Consider the following 27,313-nt stretch of genomic DNA (forward strand, 5'->3'; position numbering starts at 1 on the left):
TTCGGCAAATGATAACTCAGGTTATTGTCGTTGATCGTTTTAACGATCAACGAGATCAAAATGGAGAGCAGCAAAATTGTCCTATGACACCAAACAGAAAACTAATTCTGCTATCATTGAGAGTAAATTGAAAGCTCATTGAGATGTCGGATTTTTTGTAATTACGAAATATGTATTCACTTCGATGTTTCACCAAAGAAATATATGCAGAGAAAATTCTTCTAAGAAACAAGGATAGCAAAATGAGATCAAACTTTGATGTCGTATTTAAAATATCTAAAACTGATAGCAACATAAAATTTCAATTTGATACTATTATCAAAATATGATTTCTACTTGTTGTAATTTTGATGTTTGACTTTACTCGGGAAGCTGATACCATCTGGGACCAGTTGCTGGCGAAACTCGATCGACGATACAACCTATGCGAAAAACGATTTCAAATGCATAAACTCGAATTCTGCATAAGGCTTCTGTCTGATTGAAGTTGGTTTTTGCGGATAAGTTCTCGAAAAAATATATGATTTGGCAAGGGACCTGTTCCTGTGGCAAGAAAACCAGCGATTTCTGATTTATATTTAATATTATTTAATATGAGAAACTTTGATGTATGCAAATAAGTATCTCAACAAAAGGATTTTACACTTAATTGAGGGAGTGACCGACCTGCTTCGCGATCTAGCTTCTTGTAAATTTAGGTATGTTTGTTTACATATTGAATAGCTCAAATATTTTTCTTATTTCGTTCAAAGATGTTAATCAGTGAAGCAACTCGTTGCTGTGGTACCTAATTAGCAGGAAAGTGCTGGTCCTAATTAGTGTTCAAAATAATGAAACCAAAATTCTTATAATTAACATAAGTATATCTTTTACATAAATCAAAAAAATCTGAGAAAATTCGTGAAATCGTAACTTTTACCAAGATTTTCTTCAAATCGGGTATTTTGACATCTTGACTTCACCGGGCCAACAAAATATTTAAAATTGGTTTTTATTGGAAATTTATGGGATAATGTTGAAAAGAATTTAATTCCGAAGAGAATAAGCGACAATAGAAAAATGTGAGCATTTCGTCAGAAAATGATGAATGATTTGTTTCAGTTTATTTCCATGAAATAAAAGTACTTGTTCCAGGCTTAGAAAGTTTTTCGATTGAAGGAAATGTTAAAAAATACACGTTCAGTTAAGACTCGTTTTTAGCCCCTCCTTGATGTATTTTAGCAAACAAAATGACCAAATCGGGATATATTTTTTACTTTTTTTTTTTTAATAAACCGAGGCAGTTCATATATTCTTATTTAATCCCTGTCTCATAAACTTTTCTGATGATTTATTATAAATTCCCTAAATGGGTTCTTCCAGCTCAGAATTTAAAAAAATATTTTTTCGCATTTTTTGTACCTTATGGATAAGAAAGTATTCTCAAGGATTTACTTGTTTCTCTTGGTTTGTTTGCAAACCAAACAAACAAATTTCCATGTGAGACTGACAAAAGCGCAGGCTGATAAAATCGGGTCTTGACTGTATTTTAAACTACCCTATTTCTAATTTATCTAACCGTTAAATACGAATTACAAAAACTTTCATGAATTTGGAAATTAACGGAAATTCAGCCATTTTTAACGAATGGGATTGCTGAGTAGGGTGATTTGACTATATTGGCCATATTAAGAAGTATACTGAGCCGATACTCACATCGGTGTACTTTGTAAATTCCAATCTACCACCCTAATTTTAACTCTGTTATTTGAGCCTGATTGGCGTAGCCTTAACCAACGGTTCCAAAAGGTTAGGCTTCAAACTAGGATTAGTGTGAAAATGGAATGAAAACTACAAAATTCAGGCGTGCAATCCCGCCCAAATTTAAACTATCTCGATCTCATTTTCTACAACCTGACTTTAACATAAATAATCTTTCGTTCGGATTTTCACATGTGCTGCACCGATCCAACCGGTCAGTTCGTGTGTCGGTGTGACCGAATGTTTAAACTATTTCCCAAATCGGGAATGGCATTCGCTTGAGCGTGAGATTTTATTATGTATACAAAATAGCATACGCCAACGGAAACCACCAACAACAACAACTCCTTTCGCCTTTTCTGTCTGCGTCTCCCAGTTCCAGCGTTAATGTAAGTGTGAAGATTTGATTAGTAAGTCGAATTTTGGAACTTGGACGACTATTCGTCGGTCGAATGAATCACGCCCACACGTAAAACCCCAATATCGGAGGGAAAAGCCACCAAGAAACGCATTTCCATCAGTATAATTTACTCGTCTAACACACAGGTCAAATCGAAACACGCAATGTTGCGGTGGTGTGATGTGGAGAAGGGGGTGTGGGGGTTTCGAGACGGACGATGACATGGGGGACTTTCTGCGCGGGGTTCGATGATGTTTCCTTCATTAATGAACAGCGTGTGCCACCGATATCGTTCATGTCTTCGTTTCGGGGCGAAGCAGGTTTTTATTTTGATTTTTTTTCCTTCTCTCTTGTGGAGATGATTCGAATATCATTAGCGGTGATGTTTTCGCAACAGCCAAGAGTGTCTCGAAAGAGCTTACCGTCTCTAAGAAGCCAATCTGGGAAGCTTAGCATTTCTTCGCTTTTGGCCTTGAACTTTTGAGCGTGCCGGGTGGTGGAGAGTCCGGCGGACATTCTTATAGGTTGGAACTGAAGATACGCACAATCTGATTTTTTTTTCACTACGCTGGAGGCGATGTCGAATTATATTGTGTTATTCAATGTTAGATGGGACAATTTCGACGTTGAAACCCTTAAAATGCAAGGAATGTAGACAGTTTCATTTGTTGAGCCATTATAATAAAATTCCATGTCGGGTTTCACTGTTTAGTCACAATTTATCACTTCGTCCGAAATATTGTTTAACCTTCCCTCGCAGTGTTACCATGTATACCTACATTTCCTAGAAATCACAAGAAATCCACTTGAAAATTCTTGAGAATTTATTTTATTAGTTTATTAGTTTAACATATTGTAATGTCCATGCTTTTCAGTTCTCCCAATATACATAGTCTTACGAAAGTTCGATTGGATCAGAAATCAGTAGCGTCTGGCTCAAATGGCACGTTCCCCATGTTTATCGGAGATTTGTGCCGATTGGATACTTCAGTTAGTTTTGAACAACCGCTTCGATGAGAAGCCTTCAATTTTGATCACCTCCTTCTTCATAAACAAGCGAATACTATTCAAATACTTCTATTTTTCTTCCTACGATGTCCCCGTGAACTTTTCCGATTTAATATCCGGACAACAAAGAAAATGCGATTTTGGACCTTAATGAAACCATTTGAATTTTTTTACATAAATAAAATATGGATGGATTAATTGTCGTAAATTTGTTGTGAAATCCAAAAATTTGTAGCATTTGTTTTTTAAAATTTGGTATAGTAGCGCTAACTTTACAGTAAAGTTAGCACTATCACCCTAGAAAACTGCATTTTTCTAAAGTTCAAACACTTTAATCACACGTAAACATTTGTCGTAAATTAGTTGTGGTAATTTCGAATGAAAAGTGTTCAATATGCATTACCTATATATTTTGTTGCTAATTAACATTCAAAAAATGATTTTTATGCGTTACATCCACCCCACACTAACCCATAGATAAGGCCAGCACAAGTAATTTCAGCTTCATTATGTATGTAACCTACGGTAGATAAAAGAAATCGAGTTCACGTAGTCATGGTTCTTATAACCACCTAATTAGCGTGAATAGCGCTTGTGGTGCGCGATAGCAGAAGCGCTAAAGTAAGTCTTTAATAGTTGTTAAATATGTATCGGATTTAGAAGAGAACCCATTTAAGACTACAGAACATTAGAGCTGGTGTTATTCGGTTTCCCTCGAAAATAGCTATCAAGGAAGCCTAATGTACTACAGTGATTAATTTGACATAAGAAACATGTAATTTAGTTATAGAAAATAAAAATTTCAACATTACTCCAACGGCGGTCGGATGAACTCGCGGACTTTGTTTTAGAATTCCCATCATCATCTGCCGTACTATGGACTGGTAAACCTTAGCGGCCATTTCTTTCTAAATCGAACCTCTGGTCCACAGCGTCCTCAGTCATCTTTCCAGTTATCTTAAACTTCCGCTTGGTAACTTCCCAACACATTTCGATTGGGTAGTTTGATATCTTTGTCGAGGCAGCCCACCTGATTGACGCGGTACCACTGTACAGTGGTACCGGTTGTAAGGGAAAACTTCAAAATGATTCAAACTAGCGGACACAGAACTTTTTGAGTTCCTTTTGTGGTCCCAAATGCCTGTGCAAAATTTGGTAGCGGTTGGTTGCTTCTCGGGTTTGCGCATTGCGTTCAAAGTTTGTATGGGATTTTATATGGGGAAATCAATTATTTTGCATTTACGTTAATAAAGATCGCTATTTCACTCAATATGAAAAAACCAGCTTTATAAAACTATAGTTCAAACCTTGGTTAACAACTTTGTCGAAGACCGTAACAAGCTACGAGTTTGCACCACCGACATCCACATTACAAACTTAAATAAATGAGAATATATTCATCGCAGCGACTTGATACCTTTGAATGAAATGTTCAGAATGAATTGCTGAATAACATAGACGTAGTCAGAAAATGAAAAGAAGAGGGGGATGGCTTGTGTACTCCCCAGTTCCCTTTTTAGAATATTTAGTATAACATTAGGAGCACATCTTCAACGCAGGTTTATACCGCCGAATTAAAAACATTTTAGTTTCACATTTTACCACGTAGAGGGCGCCAACACTAACTTTTCAACGGAAAGAGATGGAAATTAGGTGTCTTCCACAAAGTTGTAGAACAGGAATTTTGCAATAATGTGGCATCACTGTTTGCTATATTCCGGTCGTCAGTAGAGCTGATAGTTTTTTTTTTTGATTTTTTAGTGTTTTACACTCGCGATTATTTTTATTCTCGTTTTGTCTGTATATCGTTTTATTCGGTAGTACGTGTGCATTGAAATTTCGTGACTTCAAGCACGATTATATCTACCGGTGTGATTCGTGAAAGTGATTGTTTTTGGTTGTGATTTTTGTTTTCACTTGACATTATCACTGCACAGACGTTACGCTCAATTTTTTCGCCAAAAGCGACATCTGCTGGTGGGTAGTTGAGTTGTCGCACGTTGCGTGCAAGTTCGCTTCCATTGACGCACGTTACCCGTTAGCGTTTTCCTGCGCATATTGCATACCCGCTAGGCGTTATTTCTACATCAACAGCATGGCTTGTAAGAACTGCTCGAAAGTGGTTAATGATTCTGATCGAATCACATGTCGTGGATACTTCGTTCCACATGATATGCGTCAAGATGGATTATGATGTTCGTGACGTCCTGGGAACCCACCCACGGAATCTATTCTGGATGTGCGACGGCTGTGCTGACTTATTCTCGAATGATAATTTCCGTAGAATGGCTTCGCGTTGTTGCGACATAGTGCCTGACAACAATTCTCTGAAATCTATAAAGAACGACATAGCTGATTTGAAAGATGTTGTCAAAGCTCTCTCGGTTAAAGTTGACTCAAAACCGCTATCCCCAACTATAACGCCTTGGAATCGAATTGCTGAATATAATCCAGTTTCAAACACGCCTAAGCGCAAACGGGAAGATGATTCGCTCAAAACAAAAATTCCAAATATTCGTGGATCCAAAGCTGCGTTTGAAACAATAAAAACAATTTCACCACCTGAGGAGCTGTTATGGGTTTACTTGTCAGCATTCGATCCCAGCACGACGGATGATGAAGTTTCTACCCTTGTGAAAGATTGTCTGGGGGAGAATCTGCAACCGAGAATAGTTCGTCTAGTTCCTAAGGACAAGGATCTCTCAACTTTGAGCTTCATTACTTTCAAAGTTGGCGTTAGCAAATCATACAGGGATAAGGCTCTGTCCAAAGACTCTTGGCCGGAGAACATCTACTTTCGTGAATTTGTGACCAATTCAAAAATCCAACGACCTATCATCAGGATTGCGGCGGAGAAGAATTCATCTGGTGGTGGACAGTAGCGCCAAGCTGTTCCGGATAAACTCATCTGTCCAACTTCTTGTATCCCGGCGAGCGATTTAGGTTTACCTGGCGAATCGGCGACTTCTTCTGTGTCAGGTAAAGCCAAGAAGGGTATATGTCCTTCCGAAGCAATACAAGATGCTGCACGCCCTCAATGTAAATTTCACTTACAGTCTGCTGATGAACACAACTCTACCGCCGCTGTGAATCTTCAATGTCAAAAACAAAATTTGGATCCCATCGTAACGAGCACGTCTCTTCATAGCACATTCGGCTCTACAACGATCACAGAAGGACTAAGCACTCTATGCTATGCTGGTATGACTCATCGCACCCTGGGACGCACTGCAGCTAGCACTATGGAAGCCCTAGATCCCCCTGCCATAGTCGAGCCATTGCAGCCAGCGTTCACCAGTCGTCCCGGTCCTGTGTGCAGGAGTGGTGAAGGGGTCTTCCAAATCGATACCAACGGCAATCAATCGCGGCATTCAAACCTACAAATATATTACCAGAATGCCGGTGGTATGAATTCAGTAATCGAAGATTATTTGGTAGCAAGTTCGGATGAATGCTTCGACATAATCGCCCTCACAGAGACATGGCTTAGCGATAGCACTCTGTCAGTGCAAGCATTTGGTGCCAACTACGATGTTTTCCGAACTGATCGCAGCTCACGTAACAGTCTCAAGGCTACCGGCGGCGGGGTACTTGTGGCTATCCATCGTCGATTGAAAGCGCAGCTGATTGACGATACTTTGGGGGTCTGTGTCGAGCAGGTGTGGGTGCGAATCAAACTGGCTGGCTACGCACTTTTTCTTTGCGTGGTTTATCTTCCACCGGACCGCACTCGCGATTCGACATTGATTGATTCACATACTGAGTCATTGGAACGGATTTCCGCTCAAGCAAGCCCGGTTGATGAGATCCTGATTGTTGGTGATTTCAATTTCTCCGGATTAAAATGGCGCTCTGCTTCTGACGGATTTATGTTCGCTGATCCCGAATTGTCATCTTTTCATGCTGGTATCACCAGTTTGCTTGACTGCTACAGTCTAAATCTGCTGCGCCAAACGAATAATGTGGTGAACGAGAACAACAGAATCCTTGATCTCTGTTTTTCGAGCAAATCTGACTACGCGCCAAAAGTTACCGCAGCACCGTTCCCCCTGGTAAAGACTGTTAGACATCACCCTCCCCTGCATATATTGCTTGAAGCGATTCGAGTGAAGCATGACTGCAATGCTTCTGACACCGTCAGCTATAATTTTAGAAAAGCCAACTATAATAGCATTATTGACTTCCTGTCGAATATCCACTGGACTGAAATTCTCGACAATGATGATGTCAACGTTGCAGTGCAGACCTTCTCCAATGTTATGAGCTATGCTATCGATCGCTATGTACCCAAAAGAAGTGGCCTTCAATCTAAGCACCCAGCGTGGCAGACTGCCGAGCTGAGACGGTTAAAAGCGACTAAAAGAGCCGCTCTGAAGAAGTACTCCAAGTTTGGGGGCTACGTGCTGCGACAACACTACGTTCATGTTAACCAAGTCTATAAAAAGACATCGAAGCGTTGCCATGCCGATTACTTGCGAAACGTGCAACGTAAGTTGAAGTCCGAACCTAAAACATTCTGGAAGCATGTAAACGAGCAAAGAAAGGAATCCGGGTTGCCTTCAACGATGAGCTATGGAGGACGTATGAGCTCTAGTTTACAGGAGATCTGCCAACTATTCTCTGAAAAGTTCGCGAGTGTTTTCTCCAACGAGAAACTGACATCGACCCAGGCTTCACGCGCGGCTCTCAATGTACCTCAATCATACCAGTCTTTGAACTCTATCAATATCGACAATAATATGGTACAACTGGCGATTAGCAAAATGAAGGCTTCAACCTCGGCAGGCCCAGATGATATACCAACTATTATTCTAAAAAAATGCTCTGCCGGTCTAATTGAACCTCTTTGTCATCTGTTTCAATTGTCGCTATCAACCGGAGTATTTCCCGAACTCTGGAAATCCTCCTTCATGTTTCCAGTTCACAAAAAAGGTGATAAAAAGGTAGTTGACAATTACCGTGGTATTACAACGCTAAGCGCAGTTCCTAAGCTGTTTGAAATGGCTGTGTTGGAACCCATCTCCAGCCACTGCAAACAGTATATCTCCGAGACTCAGCATGGATTTATGCCGAAACGTTCAACATCTACGAATCTTCTGTCGTTCACAACATATGTTACAGATGCTATGTCGGACGGCCTTCAAACTGACGTTATCTACACGGATCTTGGTACTAATATTCTCCGTTGGATGCAATCGTATCTCAGTGATCGTCGTCTAGCAGTCAAGATAGGTGATTGTGTATCGGAAGAGTTCTTTGCTTCATCTGGTATTCCGCAAGGCAGCCATCTCGGTCCATTGATTTTTCTTCTGTATTTCAACGACGTGAACTTTTGTTTAGAAGGACCACGGTTGTCTTTCGCCGACGACCTCAAGTTATACCATAGAATACGGAATACTGATGATGCAGCTTTCCTTCAACGCCAACTGGAAACGTTTGCGGAATGGTGCGAGATCAACCGAATGACCCTAAACCCCAAGAAATGTACGGTCATTACGTTCTCGAGGAAAAAAACGCCAATTCGATTCAATTACTGTCTAGCTGAATCCACAATTGACAGAGCGAATTGCGTCAAAGATCTTGGAGTTTTTCTCGATGAACAACTGACGTTTAAACAGCATATCAGCTATATTGTCGCAAAGGCGTCACGCTGTTTGGGGTTCATAATGAGAATATCTAAGCACTTTTCAGATATTTACTGCTTGAAATCTCTCTACTGCTCACTCGTTCGATCAACTCTGGAATATTGTTCAGTTGTGTGGAACCCTCATTATCTCAACGGTGTCCATCGAATTGAGACAGTACAGCGCAGATTTGTTCGTCGATTGCCTTGGAGCAACCCTCACCAGCTGCCAAGTAATGAAAGCCGGGGTTTGCTTATTGGACTCGATACATTGCAAGTGCGACGGGATCTATTCCGTGCTATGACGATTTCGGATATTTTGCAAGATCGAATTGACTGCCCCGAGCTTCTCAGTGCGATAAATTTGAACGTTCGCCCTCGCACCCTTCGCAATAATTTATTCCTCCGATTACCTCTTCGCCGGACTAACTATGGAGTAAACGGTGCCATCATTGGTTTGCAGCGGACCTTCAACAGAGTGTCATCCGAGTTCGATCTTCACATTCCACGTAGCAGATTACATGTTGACTTTTTAAATAGATTAAGAAATTATCATTAGGACCATACTGTGTCTGTTGATATTAATTAATTATAAATAAATAAACAATTTTGGTTTTTTTGTGCAAAAAAAAAAAAAAAATAATTCTTCCGAACATCTTGATATTCTATCTCTCTTCTATGAAAAGTTAGTGTTGGCGCCCTCTATGCGGTCACAGTTGGAGCTAAAATTTTCCAACCAGAACATAAATCGTATTTTGTGTTAAAATTCTTCTGAACATGCTATTGGGCTAAACCTATCGATTATTTCACAAAAATGTTTAGTTCGCGCGAATCGAGTACTGATACACAACCATGCACTGCTAGGCCCCATGCAAAACTGACTCAGACATCACTTCACTGAAAGTTTAATAACTTCTTTTAACAAAGCCGAATTCACTAGCAGTCTTCGGCAAAGTTGTAGACAATTAAACTTTCTTTTTTATTTCCACTTACAGTGATAATACGATACATGCAGTGCCACCTAGCGGCAAAAATGCGAGTTAGGGGGTTTTCTCCATTTAAATTGTAGAAAAATCCCATGCAAACTTCAGGCACGTTCATCAGTAGCGTCTGGCTCAAATGGCACGTTCCCCATGTTGATCGGAGATTTGTGCTTTGCGCAGTGGCGATATCGTAACCAATGAGGTTTAACCGAGGTGCGATTATTGCTAGTTGAAAACTAATAACTAATCAGGCACGTTGGTCCGGTAGCTAGACTTGCCCGATTTGCTTCAAATTTGGTGCAAGTACTCCTAGTGGGACTAGGAATCGAATCAGGGGTGGGTCGATAGGGGTCATTTTTTTCTGTCACTCTAGTGTACACCTTCCGACTATAATTACAGCTCGCCAAATTTGAAGAGAGCTTAAGATAGTATATAGTTCTCCAGGCTCTCTCGCTTATACAGCTTTGCGTCCACCATTTTGTTGGTGAGGAAAAAGCTTTCGAGTCCGCAGCTGCAAATTTCTTGCAAGATCCCCAATTTTCGGACGAATTTCTTGGCGAAACAAACTTTAATTTGTGAGGACATCACCACACGACGTAGCCAGATAAATCTTATGTACGGAAACCTACGTGAAATGCATCTTGATATAGGTTTCGTCGTCGATGCTTAGTACTAATTAATCATCCTAAATTTTCAAAGCGGGCGGTGTGCAAAAACCTTAGCATCTTGTAAAAAGGCGCTGCGCAAAATTTAACATTTTGACACCAAAGTAACTTTTTAAAAGGGTGTAAAAGTTTTTGCATGCAGCATTTGCGATTACCGTATTTTATACAGCTAAATTATCTGAGAAAGAGTTGCAAGGAATGAAAACTTTTGCACGGAAAAAACTATACTGAAAAAACATTGACATTGTCCCAAATACAAAAAATTGTGTTAAAAATTACATTACAAAAACAACCTAATTAGAAAAAATTGTTTTTATGTTTAACGGGAGTTGAATAAAAAATGAGAATGATTTCAATACCTTTCTGTTATTAAAGTAAAGAGCGTAATTTGTTTTCTCTCCAAGAGAATTGCTCTCTGGACTCCCTAGAAATGTTTCATGTTTCTTTTCGCCCGGGTGCTGTCAGTTCAATCGAAGATGGCGTCGAAACAGCAAGCACTCCGCGAGCGTGTTGTGCGGTTTTACGAATCGCATGGTCATCGTGGAAAAAAGCTTACGGTAGACCACTTTCGAGACGAAAACGTGCCCGTGAGTATAGTTTAACGGATCCTGGCATCCCTGAGCGTGGAGCGGAAGGCCGGTAGCGGCCGTTCGACGAAGATAATGACGAAGAAGAAGAAGGAAACGTTTAAGGAGCTGTTCGACAACAAGGACGGAACGAGTTTGCGTGAGGCCGGTCGAAAATATCACTGATCCCATACCTTGATTCACCGAACCCTCAAGATGGAGGATAACATCTGTCGGAAGAAGATTCGGTCCCCCGAGTACATGGACGACCAGATAGCTATCGTAAAAACGCAGTGGCGGTGGATGACGAAAAACTACCGCAGGATGTCATTCGTGCAGGAAGACGAAAGTTACTTTCCGCTCTCGGAGACCCACATTCCAGGAAATGACAGTTACTATTCCAGCGATAGTCCCCCACACCCCCAAAGTAAAATATAAGTTTAAGCAAAAATTTAAAAAAAGTTATGCTGTACATCGCTATACCGGACAGAGAGACTTCAAAGCCGTGGTTCAAGCCGAGCGGTCTGGCTATCAATCAACAAGTGTATCAGGAGGAGTGTCATGAGAAAACGCTTCTGCCGTTCTTAAAGGAGCATCATGTAGATGGGAAGTACGTCTTCTGGCAAGGCGTCTTCCCATTACGCCAAGAAGACGCTAGAGTATCTTGAGCTTGAGCTTGTGTGACCACCCCGGGCTGTTACTCCGTTATCGATCTGGACTAGCTGAAGTTTCACAGGGAATTAGTAGATAATTATGCTTGGGAGCAGCGAAACATCTTTCAATGTGCAACTCCTGGTAATACTAAAGTGTTTATTGATCAATACCGGCGCCGGCCAGGTCCGAACGTATATCACGGAAGGAAAGGGAAGGAATGTTAGTCCGATACTTGCTATTGCTAGAGGCCGTATATACTATTACGCACTCCACAAGTCTCACGGGAGGAGGATATTTGTTAGTAAGTATAGAATTTGGATTCTACTTCTTTTTTACCGACGCCAGACAGGTGACTACACTATCTGGACTAGATATCGATCCATCAACTCATGGACCGGGGACCAACGGCTTTACGTCACTTCCGAAGGAAGAAGTCACCACAGATTTTTTCGCCTCAGAAAAATTTCAACAGCCTCGGCTGGGATTAAACCCAGCTGTCAACTGGAATGAGTGGCGGTCACGCTTACCACTCAACCACCGGCGCCGTCACCATACTGGAGTATCTTGAGAAGAAAAAGATACCGTACGTGCCGATAGAAAGGATCCCGACCTACTTGCCCCAGTACCGTGCTATTGAGAATTTTGTTGGCTCCCTCAGTGCCCTGGTGTACAAAAATAATTGGCGGATCAAGTATAGGAAGCAGTTGACCACCAGGATCTGGAAATGTATCCGGAAGATGCACGTCAGCGCCGTCCAGCGCTCTTGTGAGAGTATCACGACTAAGTTGCGTCGTACGGCTGACCAGGGCACCTTCTCCTATATTCATTGACGTTTTTTGAAGAATGTTTTGAATAAAAAAATACTGAAAACGTTGATTTTGTTTTTTGTTTGTAACATGACTGAAACAAATTCCAGTCCTGTCTCATTTTTTATTAAACACTCGTTAAAACGATAAACATTTCATTGGTTATAGTTCATGATGGAAAAATACGAATAACTTATAAAAAGATATAATTTTACGAATTGTCAAGAGTTGTCCCACTGGAGCTGTAGAGTTAAAGTTTAGGCTGGGCTCCCCGTCAGAATGACGCCCTACAATTGCAGCCAAAACGGGAAATGTCACCCACTAAAAGCACTAGAGATGGGCGAAACAGTTCACTTCGAAGAACCATTCCCGACTGAACAGTTCTATAAAAAGAACTAGTTCAGATGAACCGTTCTTCCGTTCAGCTGATATTTTACTTGTATCTAGCGAATGTCTCTCAAAACATTCGATTCTTGGAGAGGAACCAAACAGATGCTGCCCAAACTATTATCTGTATGCTTAACAAGTTCATCAATTGTGGCGATTTCTTCATTATGTATAACTAGAGAAATAGAGAATGAGATGAGTCGTTCGCTTATGAGTCGTTCTTCGCCGGTTTTATTCTGGGAGAGCACAGAGAGCGGTTTGTGGGACGGCAAGTCAGTTCATTTTCATTCGTTCGCCTAAAAATTGGTCCGAGAAATTCGCTAAACGGCTTTGGGTCATATTCAGTTCATTCGCTTTGAAGAGAATTGAGAACTACCGTTCTTTTAAAAAGAACTTCCGTTCGCTCATTCTCTTCAAAGAACCAGTTCACTTCAACCGTTCGCGAACGAATTGCCCATCTCTAAAAAGCACTACTGAAGGCCAATTGCAGTGGGCCGCAATTCTTAATGCGATATTCATTGTACGGTTCAGCTATGTGCGGGCCTTGGGACTTCACGATCACGTGTATAATCGCGAAGTGCTCGAGCGCCTGTGCGTTAATCTGTTCGATTACGAGGGCGTTTGCATGTCGCATTGCTAGCTTTTATGTAACTTCACGTGTATAAATCCGATTTTATAATCGTGTGGCCATTCGCATATTCGTGTGTGTTCTTGGATGATCTAGCGCGGACCTTGAATCTGATACTTCATTTTCGGTGTACGGTTCAGATGATAGAGAGAGAGTGAGTTCTTCCGTATCACTAGAGTTCCCGGTCATGTCACCATGAAACGTATTATCTAGTGGATAAGAGCGTCATTTTTTATTGGTCCAACTGAAGGCACGGACCTAGGCTGCTAGAGCCAAGAGTAGGGACATCCGGACGTAACTGAAACATGATCGCGCGAACACGAGCGTTTGTACGCTCACTCTTGAGACCGTGTTTGTAAATTTAGAAATGCTAAAATGTTCACTTAGTCACCGGGGTTTTATCCTGTCTACGAAATCGCGGGCGTAGGTGTACGTAGATGATCGCGAAGGACTCGAGCGTTTGTATGTTAATGTGTATGTCGCTTGCGCTAGCATGTAACTTTGCGTGCATAAATAGATTTAATAACCGGGAGGCCATTGCCATAATCGCGTGCTCTTGAATGATTGCACGTGGACCGTGAATCTGATGCTTAATTTTTAATGAGTAGGACACGTGCTAGAAGAAGTAAGTTTCCCTATATAACTAGAATTCCCGAAGGTAGAAGCTTTCGGAAGTGACCGATTCGTGTTCGCGTGAGCGGTAGGTTAATACTGGAGATCGGGTTTGCAAATGTATAGGTGCTAAACGTTCATTTAATTACCGGGGTGTTGTGGTGTTGGAGAAATGGCGAACGTAAGTATACATGGATGATTGCAACTGACTGTTCGCGTTTTGGTCAGGTTTGTGTTATCGCGAAGGCTACGAGCATTTGTACGAATGAAACAGGTTGTAAGTGGATATGCAAGAATATGCAATTTATTGTGTTAATGAGTGTCAGTACAAATCTAATTAAGGAAACAGTAATAAAAGGAAATAAATAACTTGCCGAATAAAAAAAAACCTGTTTTAATCCACCTAATGATGCAATTGTGTCTTTCTCATTTCACAAAACTATGATTTCATGGTTATGTTCGTTTCAATGGTGGGAATATCTAGTACATACTAAGTACACTTTGCACCTACACATAATGGCTCGTCAGCCACGAACCTGATGAGCTACGTGTCGGCGGTGAAACACTTGAAACAAAACAAATATCATACTTAATTAGCCCAATCAGCTTTAGTTCAATGTTGTCTTCCTGCAAACTAAATTTGTCATGCGAGGGTGAGTGTGTGAGGAGGGTGAAAAACACCCGAACGAACCACTCCCGAGCTTAATTTGAGATGCTTTGTGATATAGTGAAGACCCGTTTTTATCAGCCTCTTAGTGAATTTTAGGCTGAAAGGACGGGGACATTGACAAAATCGCGACATATATGTTTCTTTCTTTATAATAAACTGAAGCTTTTAAAATATTCTTCTTTTGGTCCCTGAATATAGACTCATAACTCATTTTGATGATTTAGCCTAAATTTCCCTTAAGGGGGTCTGACAGTGTAAAATTTTAAAAAAATGATAAAATTATTTTAGTATATTTTGGATCTCTATGATAAGAAAAATAAGCTCAAGAAAGGGATTTACTGGAATTAAACTTGGTTCGTCTGCTAGAGCCCATCACACTTCCAGCAATCAATTTTTATATGAGGCTGACAAAATCGGGTGAAAAAGCTGATAAAATCGGGGGCAGACAAAATCGGGTGCTACTAAAATCAGGTCTTCACTGTATTGCGGTATAAAGATGATGGGATTGAAAGGGTATGAGTGATGGATGGGGTGGGGGTGCGATAAATTCGTTGGACTCACCGTCTTTTAGTGGGTTTCAAGACGGCGTACGATTCAATGAAACTAAACGAATTGCGGTAAATAATGTTTTAAGTACATGTCTTTCCGACAGAACTGATTAAGCTGATTCGTATGACGCTGGATGAGTCAAAATTAAATGTCAAAATAACTGGATACATGCAACTCGCTTGTGAAGTTAGATGGATTAAATATGGATGATGGACTCTCTAGTCTATTGTTTAACATAATGCTCCAAGGTTTGGCAAGAAAATCGAATGTACAAGAGATTTCACGTGCTTTTTGGCTTTGCGGACGACATTGCACAGTGGTCCAGGAAGCGAAATTAGCGGGAAACAATTGTTAACGCATTCATCTTTAGGTTTAGAGATTTAGTGTCTTAGAAAATTTATTGTGCGTGACAAACTGCATCTTTTGGCTGAAACGGTTTTAGGGTGGCCCTTAAAATGTCAAAGTTGTAGACATTATTTCAAATTATAGTTCAGAGAGAATGATACTTTCTTCTGCAATATTCTAGAACAATCAATTCTGAGCAACTTTGTTGAAGATATCAAATTTGTATCTCAAACCGTTTTCATTTTATAGTGAGTTTCATATCAGAACTTAGGGTGTCTCTCAAAAAAGCAGTTTTCTCCGTACAGTTTTTTAATATGATTTTACTTACAAAAGTACCCTTCAGTGTACTTTTAGAGCATGATTAGAGGCAACTTTTGCTGAAGAAAGTAAAATTTTATCTTGTCTGGTTCAAAAGTTATAGTTAATTTTCACTAAAAAATACGCTCTTTTCAAATGTCGATATCTCAAAAGGGGGCAAACGAAAATTGATAATTTTGATTGCATTTGAAAGGCTGTACTTTTGCCTACAATATATTGAAAAATTGGAGAACGCTTTTTTGTCTTTCTCAAATAAATCAAATTTAAGTAAAAGGATTTTTGCGTATAATCCTACAGCGCTCATTTTAAAAAATATTTGTTTTACGCTGATTCTGTGAATTCTTATAAAGACTTTTCAAGGATCACATACATTTGCAGGCTTTTCCTAATGCAGATAGGGAAAAGACCACCAATCACCAATTACTTGACCTATAATTTGCTTTGAATTATTCCCAAGATTTCCCAAAATCTACACATATTTACAATCGATTTCGTTCATTTGCAGGAACGGTTTCAGCAGGTAGCAGTATCAGTTATACTAGTAGTAGTGGTAATGGGATTAAATAGAAAAGAACGAGGGTGTCTTTAATTATTTTACATACTGTACACTTAGGCTTCTTTATGTAGGGGATGCGCGCATAAAAAACCGCCTAAAAAGACTTCAGTGTATATTTGCATTTTCGATAGCTCCATTATGTTTGTTGGTGGTATGGTAGGGTGGAAGCAAGAGGAAAGCGATTCTAGCCCAAAGTAGGGTCATCACCCTATTTGCAATATGAAAAGCCTGCAAGTGTATGTGATCCTTGAAAAGTCTTGACATGAATTCACAGAATCCGCGTAAAACAAATATTTTTTAATATGAGCGCTGTAGGATTATACGCAAAAATGCTTTTACTTAAATTTGATTTATTTGAGAAAGACAAAAAAGCATTCTCCAATTTTTCAATATATTGTAGGCAAAAGTACAGCCTTTCAAATGCAATCAAAATTATCAATTTTCGTTTGCCCCCTTTTGAGATATCGACATTTGAAAAGAGCGTATTTTTTAGTGAAAATTAAGTGTAACTTTTGAACCAGACAAGATAAAATTTTTCTTTCTTCAGCAAAAGTTGCCTCTAATCATGCTCTAAAAGTACACTGAAGGGTGCTTTTGTAAGTAAAATCATATTAAAAAACTGTACGGAGAAAACTGCTTTTTTGAGAGACACCCTAAGTTATGATATGGAATTCACTATAAAATGAAAACGGTTTGAGATACAAATTTAATATCTTCAACAAAGTTGCTCAGAATTGATTGTTCTAGAATATTGCAGAAGAAAGTATCATTCTCTCTGAACTATAATTTGAAATAATGTCTACAACTTTGACATTTTAAGGGCCACCCTAAAACCGTTTCAGCCAAAAGATGCAGTTTGTCACGCACAATAAATGTTTCTAAGACACCAAATCTCTAAACCTGAAGATGAATGCGTTAACAATTGTTTCCCGCTAATTTCGCTTCCTGGACCACTGTGCATTGGCGTTATTGGGGCTGATCGCAGAGCCGTGGACGAGACATTTGTACCTTTTATAAAGGAAGGCTACGAGAATTGTACTGACTATGAACTCTGACGAGACAAAGTACAGAGTAGCTGGTAGATTGCGAGGCACTCCAAACGTTGTTGGTTCCAAGGTGGCAACCAATAGGGTACGGTACGAAGTTGTCGAAGTATTTATTTTGGAACACTAGTGTGATAACGATGTCCACCGCGAGGTAAAAGGTGTTGTGCGAATAGGACTTTCTGTGGTTTGCGGAGTCAGTCCGTATCCTACCGACACGCACAACAACTTCTAACCTGATAGCTTACACTACTATGTTGTTTCCCGCCGTCGAAAAGCTTCATCAGGTGGACGCAATTTATATCGATTTTTCAAAAGCTAAAAAAAACGCGCTCAAGCACATTCAGAACACCCACAGTTGTCCCGCAAGGCAGTCAACTGGGCCCGCTCATTATTTTATTCATTAACGATATCTGTAGTCGCATCAAGTCTGGGACATTTTTATAAGAGAACGATCTCAAAATCTTCCGAACTATCGCTTCGGCACATGACGCCGTAGTGCTTCTAGAAGAAATCGTTTGCACGTTTAACGGAGAGGAATTCAACGCTAATAAATGCAAAAGAATTAGTTTCGGACGCTTGCTTACTCCAGGACGTTATGAATACAGCCTGCAAGGAAGAACAATTGAAAGCGTCGGCTCGATCCGTGATTTGGGAGTGCTCTTCGATAGGATGTTGAGCTTTTCCGACCATATCACTGCGACAACTGGTAAGGCTTTTAGAATGCTGGGCTTCCTAAAGCGCAACACCGCGGACTTCGATGATTTCTACGCACTAAACGCACTTTACTGTGTCCTGATCAGAAGTGTTCTGGAGTACACTGTTGCAAGTGGGGGCACCTTACCATGCCGTTCAAAGTGACCGACTAGAATGTATACAAAGAGGTTTTGTGCGATTTGCTCTAAGGAAACTTCTATGTAATGATCCAGTTATATTGCCGCCTTTCACCAATAGATGTCCGCTACTCGATCTGCAGACTCTGGCGACTCGCCGTATCTTCCTGCAAAGAGTTTTGGTTTTGGACTTGCTGTCAAGTAATATCGACAGTCCAAATCTTCTCTCGGGCGTTCATTTGGTCGGTGTTAAGTCAGACCGGACTAAGTCGCAAAACATCAAAAAATGAGAAAATGATAGTACTGGATAAAGCATTTCGTCAGCTACATCCGACTTTTGTCTGATTTTAAATATGTAACAATAAACAAGAATTATGGCAAAAAAATATTTCCAATTATAATGTAAAGGATGCTGCGATTCAAACTTTAAACTGTTTTTTCTCGAAATCAAGATTTTGTCACTTAGTCCGGTCTGACTTAATACCGACCATTTGTATGCGTCTCCCCGTGTTCTTCGTAACCCCACTTTGTTGTGGATCCCTAGACACCGTACTGGACTAAATAATCCACTGAAAAGATGTCGCGGCAGATTTTAACATTTCCAAGCATAGATATAAGTTATTGACAAGAAATATATGGTTTTAAAAGGTATCTGTACCGTGTATACTGTAGATTAGAAATAAATAATAACCAAAAGTGCTCTATACAAATCGATGATACCTCATGTTGCTCTGTACTACCATGAGGCATGGGTGTTGAAGGAAGCAGACTCTGTATATTTGAAGAAGTAGTCTGCGCTCAATACTTGGCAGCACAGTATAAAATGTACAATGACGCAGACGCATGAATCACAAGCTGTACATGCTGACATCGGAAGTCTGATAAAACACGGTAGACTGCAGTGAGCTGGACATGTATCGGGAATGCCGGAAGACAGACCGTTTAAAGTTATGCTCAGCAGAGAACCTGGAAAAGGTACCTTGGATGCAGACCCCGCAGTCGTTGGCTGTGCACAATCTAGGAAGATGCGCGTACGTCGGGCATTCACGGCCTGGCTGATATAAAATCCGTCATAATTGGGAGCACGCCGATTGTTCGGCCACAATGATGACAGAGGCGACGCGTCGGTACGTTCAACCTGTTAATTGAACAGGTAAGTCAAATCAGACAAACCGAAACCCATTTCAAGTTTAAATTAACTGTAGAACCCTTCAAAATATTTTCAATGAAGCGAAAAATAAAACACTAAAGTTATTCAGATTTGAACGATAAACCAACCGGTCTCCAGTAAAATTTCAGAAAATGGTTTCATCCTCAAACATGCACGCATCTCGTACTCTCACCGCACGCTTTGGATGGAGCAGCAGCAGCAACATGGATGATGACTGCAATAGCAGCCTGAGAGCCATTAACGACCGTTTTTTTGTATTCTCTTTTGCACCGGTTCAAATCAAATATTGAACCAGCGTGCGGTGTAGCGATGTCCATTTGCTCGTTAGAGCTCTGTGTGCGAAACGAGAGCGCTTTTTAAATTTCCAACACGCTTCGCAGTTGTGCCATACGTTCACAGCTGTCGGTCGAACGCTTGTTTTCTTGGGTAGTCTAACCAGATGTTTCTGCAATTGGGACATATTAGTTATAAGCACGTATGGATTTGGTTGGTTTAACGAAAGTAATGAACCATCTTTCTGCTTCGTAGAAATTGTTTGTTCTTTGCATTTACACATTGAAAACATGTCTATTGAAAATGTAAAATGGACATAATGGATTTCATCCGAATCGTTTGACGTTCTATTGCAATAATGTTAAAAGTCTCTTTCTTACGACATTTTGCGAGGAAAACGAATTTTTTGGAATTGCATATGGAACATTTAAATTTCTCTTCTGTTTGGTAGAATTAATAGATGATTTCAAACAGGTTAATAAATGTTTCAACTTATCTTATACAGAAGAAGGAATAATTCTTGGTGTAAAAAATAAGATTCTACTTTGGAGGTTAATTCGAATCATAACATGACTTATGAGTATTCAATAATGCCTTTAGACATGGTTGTTGAAATTTAAGTTGAGAAATCTTTTTCAATACGAAGTAAGTGGTTGCCTATACGGATGTAATATATTTTTTTGCTTTTTTTCTGCGGGACTCTCTTGAATTAGGTATTCCACAAGATGTTTGTTTGATAATTCACCGATGGGTTTTGACAACAAATTTGTTTTGCTCAACTCCTGCGATCAGAAAAACCCGTCCGCCGAACATCTTTCGTTGGTACTATTCGTTCGATGTTAGAATCGTTGATTTTGAGGGATTTTGTGGTATTGAACAGGTTGACGGTGGAACCACACATCGCCTCTGGATGATGACAATAACGATGCATAACAGGGTTATTTATCAGCGGTCGTTGGAAGCAAATTCCGAAATACCCGGAATAGATCGTAAAAGTCCGGGGAATGTCAAATTACTTTTTCATACATTATCCAACTTAAAATTATTGGTGAACCGCATGATAGAAGTATTAAATTATTGGCTTATAATATTCAATTCTGGAATGGAAAACTTTTTTTTCTACGAATCTACTAAAATTTGTTCATAAGAATAGCTGCCTTACACTGCTAGTTGAGTAATAATTTTAAATTAGCTATGCTTTGTCAAATTGTAACAAAATAAGGTACCATAAAAAGAAATTTTGAGAGCATTATTCATGCTTCGATATAACGCACGATTCGATACAGAGTACATTTTCCAAACAGAAATATACGTCATAGCGAAGTTTACATGAAAATAATTGCAGAATGCAGCTTCATTCCCATGCAAGTACACATCATTCATTACTAGTCGATATCCCTCGCGATGTGATTTGCCTACGAGGGTGTACTAATTAATACGGAGTTCCGGCACGTAATACAAGTCCCGGTCGTAAATTCTCCGTATTAGCAAAACAAAAACAGTTACATTTCATAGAACAACCCACACACAAGAACCGTACACCCAACACACCCAAATCGTACACATTCGATTTATGGCTGCTCTGCAAGAAACGTATATTTAATTATTGTTATATCTTACACCCCCTGCTGCCCGAACCGTCCTTGGTCATTCTCATGACCACCCTCCTCGCCTCGTTTCAAGTCCGCTTCGTTCCAATGGACTGCGGCAGCAGGAAAAAAAAGTACTGAATAAACATACAAACACAAAGCTCCTGATGTGATTGAATATCATATTCCTAGGTGGGTAGGTAGGTAGGTAGGTGACAACAACGACTCGTCGAATCGGAATCGCAGTAGCCGAAGCGGAGCACAGACAGTCGCATAGACGACGGAAGAAAGACAGGCATTGATAAAAAAAATCAAGCCAGACTCCCCGCCCGACACAGGCCATAAAAATTCAGGCAGCCACCCGATCGGATGGATGATCGGAGGAAGCAGCAGACTCAGGACAAGGAGAAACGACAACGACGACGACAACTTTCGATCGGTACCTACATTTGATTGAATAATTGATGAGCTCTGCGTTGCTTGGGATGACATTTTTGCTTTGGCCGGAGAAGCGCCAGAGTTAGTTAGAAATAGAATGCAACTGCAACTGGCTGCTAGTTTGTGGTGATTGTGGTAGTGGTGGTTGTGCTGATGCAGTATGCACGATTGGTACAAAGTGCACACTGACAGCAGTCATACACAGTTTTGGATTTCCCAGGAATCGAAATTTTGACGTAGCAGGACTAATAAAATCAATATGAAAACAGAGGTGCCGCACTGATACACACACTACTGCAGATAGGCAAGGCGAGAAAGTGTAATGACACTGCTGCCAGTTTGATTGACGAAAGGAAAGTAGGGAAGCATTGCAGATGTGCTGTCGGGGTGTCTGTTCGGTTTGCCACAGATTATTCGAAATCATTTCCATTGCAGCAGAAAAAATATTACTTGTTTGTGGGAACCAAAAAATGATTTTGGCGAGTTTTATTATTATTTACTATTTTATCGCAATCAACAAATAATCTCGAATGATCATTTTTGATAGTGTAGATGGCCTTGGAAAAATTCTTTGCTTTGAGCGAATCGAATAGTCCACAAATTTTTTTCAAATCCATGTAAACAGTACTACAAAACTGACTAAAAAATGAGGTTAACTGTGTCCGTAAAGAACCTGATAGGTAGCAACCATACATTCCACTATTCTGTTGTGGTTCATATGATACCTCATTGGACCATTTGCCTAGTAGAAAAGTAACTTTATTCGGAATCCGTCTTCACAAGATTCATATTAAATAAGAATGTTATCCAATACTTCTAGTTTGCGCTCAATGCTTAAAATTTAATGCGGACCGTCGACTGTAACCAGCTGTCTACTTGTGAATACAAGTGGTGTTCCGTTTAGGGTTTAGGCGTGTATCTCGTGCCAAGTCGGTCTGTCAGATACTGATGAGACAATTGTTACTTATTTTATTACTGATGAGACAAAGTCGAAATGCAAATTCGTGACCCGCTAAAGTTATAGGTATTGTACCCTTAATGTACAAAACGGTTTTAATCAAATTTTCTCCTTAGGGTAATCTTAGTAGTCTGAAAAGTTCATATACCCTTTCGATTTATTCTAAATATTTTTCTTACCCAAAAATTTTTTCGAGTGACCCAAAATCAACGAAAAGAGTTTACATATGGAATAAAAGTTGTGACGCCTCTTACCATTAGATTGGGTGGTATTCCAAAAATCAATCTCAGCATTATTGTCGGGTTACTGACCCGCTCTCGTCGAATCTTTGGCTTGAATTTCAAATCACTTAGCCAATAAGGGACCATTCATAAATTACGTAACGCTTTTGGGGGGGAGGTGGTTCGAGAAGTTGTTACATATTGTGACATAGGGGGGAGGGGGAGTAAGCTAGATCGTTACGTAACATGTTTTCATCGAAGAAAAAAAAAATTCAAGGAATTTGTTACGTAATAGGGGAGGGGGGATAACTAAATTTGTAACAATTTGTTACATGGGGGAGGGGGGAGTCAATTTTGGGCATTTTTTGCGTTACGTAATTTATGAATGGTCCCTAAGTAGGGTTCGCAGTACCGACCCTTTCTGGCGAGAACGGGTACTACGGCACTGAAGCCCTCAGTACCGGTAAAGTACCGGTACTGGAATATTTGTTTTAAAAATTCGAAAAAAGCTTCAAAGTTAAATTGAATGCTCAAACTGATGACCTCATTCTCAGATGATTGATTTGTGCTGATCAAAAAACATGTTTATTGTTTTTAATTGATTCGGAATGGCACGACTCATTTCAGCAGAAAATATTTTTCGTATGCGGCACATTCTTTTATTTCGAAATCTAGGCCACTTTGAAATCAATAACTGCTAAGCGGTGCGACTTTTGTCGACTTCAACAGATGGTAAATGTAAGAAACACTATTAACAACAGTAAATCAAAGCGAGAATGGCAGGTTGCTCGCATTTCATCTCTTGATTTTCTGTAAATTGGTTTAGATCTGCATACCAAGGCTCCTTTCCTGTACACTATGGAGTTTTGCTGAATTTTCCGATCACCAATAATTACAAATCGCCCCATTTGGAGTAGTTCACCAAGTCTAAAATTGTTAGCTACTAAATCGCTGTCCGTTCTTCTATAAATAAGGTTTAAGAGCAAACCAAAGACATGACTTAGACCATAGTTTTATTTCGCGCCACCCAGTGAATAATGGAAACCAATCAGATTGTCGCTAATAAAAAAATTATAGCAAATTTTTACGTCTCTTACGCTAGATGTGAATATTTTGAAAATTATTAAAAGATCGTTAAAATTTAATTTCGACAAAATACAGCAGGAATTTAACCATACCGTTCAGTACAACGGGAGCTAGTAATGTTTAATTTAGAGAAGGTAATTAAATTAATGCAATTAAAAGTCATCTTGCAGACCGATATTTTGAGACAGGTCCCCCTATAGAGCCCACATATTTTTCATAAAAAATTTCATGGTACCGAAAATACCGGTACTGGTTTTTGTTCAGTACCGGTATTACGGTACCAAAAATGGGTCGGTGTTCCCGGGATTTTCGGTACCGGTATTACCGGTACCACAACCCTACCAATAAGCTTGCACAAACTATATTTAGATCAACCCCCCAAATTCTTCCGAGTTTTTCACATTTTATATTGATTCTCGAAGTAACGTGATTGAATTCAAATTTTCTTCGTCGATTTCAATAACAAGGATCAACGTGATTAATACACAAACATTCAATATACAACGATTGCCAAGGCATCATCAACAAGATAAGTTCTGTGTTATACTTGACCTAGAAACCAGTTAAGTATTTAGTGTGTGTGTGCGTCAGTTTGTGTATGTGTTCATTCTTTTGTCCGTGTATAGTATATTCACATTGAAAAATACGCTGACAATTTTTAGTGTATGGCGCTACAAGCGATTTTTGATCGAATTAAGGCTCTAAAATGAGTTTTTATTATTTTTTATGATATTTAAGCGGATGGAGTCAAGAATTTATTCACTGGGCTTCGGCAACCATTTTGCAAAAAGTGACACGAAAACCAGGAATCCCTAAACCAAATGCACGTGCTTGAGGTTTTATGGTTAGAGTGAATTATGGAATCCAACAAATCGTCACGTACCTATTCGACCGGTTCGCTCTAGACGATTACAATATGTTTGTTTTTTTTTGGAAGTGCTATACCGCCCATGATCGCAAACCTGCCCCATAAAGACAGAAAACCCCATAGAAAACGGGACAAATATACGATCATGGGTAGTATACTTTTCACAAATTACCCGAATCCATCGTCGTTTGAAGCGAATTGGTTGTGCCTACGTGTCACCCCAGGCGGCTCCTAGAAAACTAATGTAATACTTTTTTGGTGATATCCAACAAGGAGAACAGATCGAAATGGTGAGTAAATGTACGCAATTATGTAAAAAAACAAATTCCCCCAGAGGTAGGATTCGAACCTGCAACCCTTGGGACTCCGACGAAGATCACACAGAACTCCCGCTGCCACCCAACACATTTGATCTATTTAATTTCATCGTTAGAAACAAGGGCCGAGATTTTTTTTTATTAGCGTCTGATGTCGGATTTTAGTTCATTATCCATCGTGCTTCGGTGGGCAGCTGATGAACCGTTTGGGGCAGGTATGCCATATATCATTGGACATCATAAGGTTCCTTCCGAGTTATCGCTACGTTTGAAGAAATAATGCTACACAATGGCAGTGTACACGTTCCGAGAACTTCAGCTCGTGGTTACAGAATCGAGAAGTGTCACCTTGTCATTTTTTTTTCAGGTGCTACTAGGCAGGACAATGTGATTAATAATAATTAATATTCACTGATTATATGTAAGTTCTTACCTCTTAAATCTATCAATTTTTTGTTCCCCCCCTAAATTTCTTAACTTGTGTAGGGCGTACTAAAGGGCGAACACGAAATTATTGCGACACCGAAAATGTCATGCCAATTTTCTTATAATGTTTAAAATCAAACCAAAATTTTAGGGTAGTTTTATACATATATTTACTTCAAAAATCAAAAGAAAAATTAATCGATGGAGCCTTGAGTGTAAAATTGAACGCATTTTCGCTTGATGCCCTCCATCAAAGTCTTTACAGTGTCATCCGGTACCAGTTTCTCAGTTTTTTTTTTCATTTTCTTAACATGTCCTTCTCGTTTTTGACTGTCTTCTTGCTCTTCCGAAGTTCCCGCTTCATCATTGCCCAGCACTGCTCCACCGGGCGCAGCTCCGGACAGTTTGGCGGATTCATGTCCTTTGGAACAAAATGGACAGAATTGGCCTCATACCACTCCAGGACACTTTTAGAATAGTGGCATGATGCCAAATCTGGCCAAAATAGCGAAGCTTTGTCGTGCTGCTGCAAGAACGGCAAAAGGCGCTTCTCGTGGCACTCAGATTTGTAGATCTCGCCATTTACCGTGCCCTTTGTCACGAAAGGCTCACTCCTCAGTCTGCAAGAGCAAATGGCTTGCCAAATGAGATATTTGGAGGCGAACTTCCGTGTCCGAGTTTTAGCCGTCGATTGTTGCCGCTCATCGCGGTTTGGGAAATTCTGTACCTTGTATGTATGTAGTCCAGCTCTCTTCTTTGCATTCTGGACGTAGCTCTGCGAAATGCCGATCTTTTTAGCCAAATCACAGCTTGAGACGTTGGGATTTGCTTTAATCATCCGCTTCACCTTTCCCTCCGTCTTTTTGTTCTCCGGTTCCGGTTTTCTTCCAGCTCCTTTGCCGTGGTCCAACGTCAACCGCTCCTGGAACCGCTTCAACACTCTGTAGACGGTTGAATGGTGAATGTTCAACATTTTTCCCAACTGCCGGTGCGACAGGTCAGGAAATTCCAGGTGTTTGGAAAGAATTTGTTCTCTCGACTCGCGTTGGTTCACCTCCATTTTCGTTGAACAGCATGTAAACAATACACATCAATGAGAAAGTGTGCAAAATTTGGTTGATTTTTACCCAATGGTAAAAAAGTTATACCCTGTTGAATGTGTCGCGATAATTTCGTGTTCGCCCTTTAGAGGACTAGAATGTCTTCGTCAGTAAATTGAATGTTTCCAAAATTGATTACATCGCGAGGGACATCTCGACGGCCACAGTCCACCTGAGTTGAGCTAGTCGATTAATTTTTAAACAGGCTTGAGAAATTTTTTGCGAACAAGTTACAGATACCGCTGGGGATATTGGACGTTTCATTTGCGAGGAACTGGAGGGAAGCCCATTTTCTTTACGTTTCCCATTCACAAAGGACCAAAACTGTTTTGGGTTTCGTTTTAGGTTGGATTGGGTTTGTGCTACGTGTCTTGAGTAGAGAAAGCGATTATATGTTTTGTAGCTGTTACTGGCTATAGTGAACTCCCTCTTTCTGATCGAGTTTCGTCGAACAGAGTAATGTCGAAGCGCAGTTGCTCG

At 40.1% G+C, this 27,313-nt stretch overlaps 1 protein-coding gene and 1 non-coding gene across 3 annotated transcripts in view; one reads left to right on the plus strand and one right to left on the minus strand.

The window, feature by feature from the left end:
- LOC131689230 (syndecan) overlaps nt 1-27,313 on the minus strand; it is a 114,346-nt gene that overhangs the window by 71,170 nt on the left and 15,863 nt on the right. The window lies entirely within an intron of this gene.
- LOC131694423 (U4 spliceosomal RNA) lies at nt 9,923-10,069 on the plus strand. Its single transcript, XR_009306515.1, has one exon. It is a non-coding gene; the product is annotated as a U4 spliceosomal RNA (small nuclear RNA).

Source organism: Topomyia yanbarensis, chromosome 3 (assembly GCF_030247195.1).
Source record: "Topomyia yanbarensis strain Yona2022 chromosome 3, ASM3024719v1, whole genome shotgun sequence".
Classification (NCBI taxonomy): domain Eukaryota; kingdom Metazoa; phylum Arthropoda; class Insecta; order Diptera; family Culicidae; genus Topomyia; species Topomyia yanbarensis.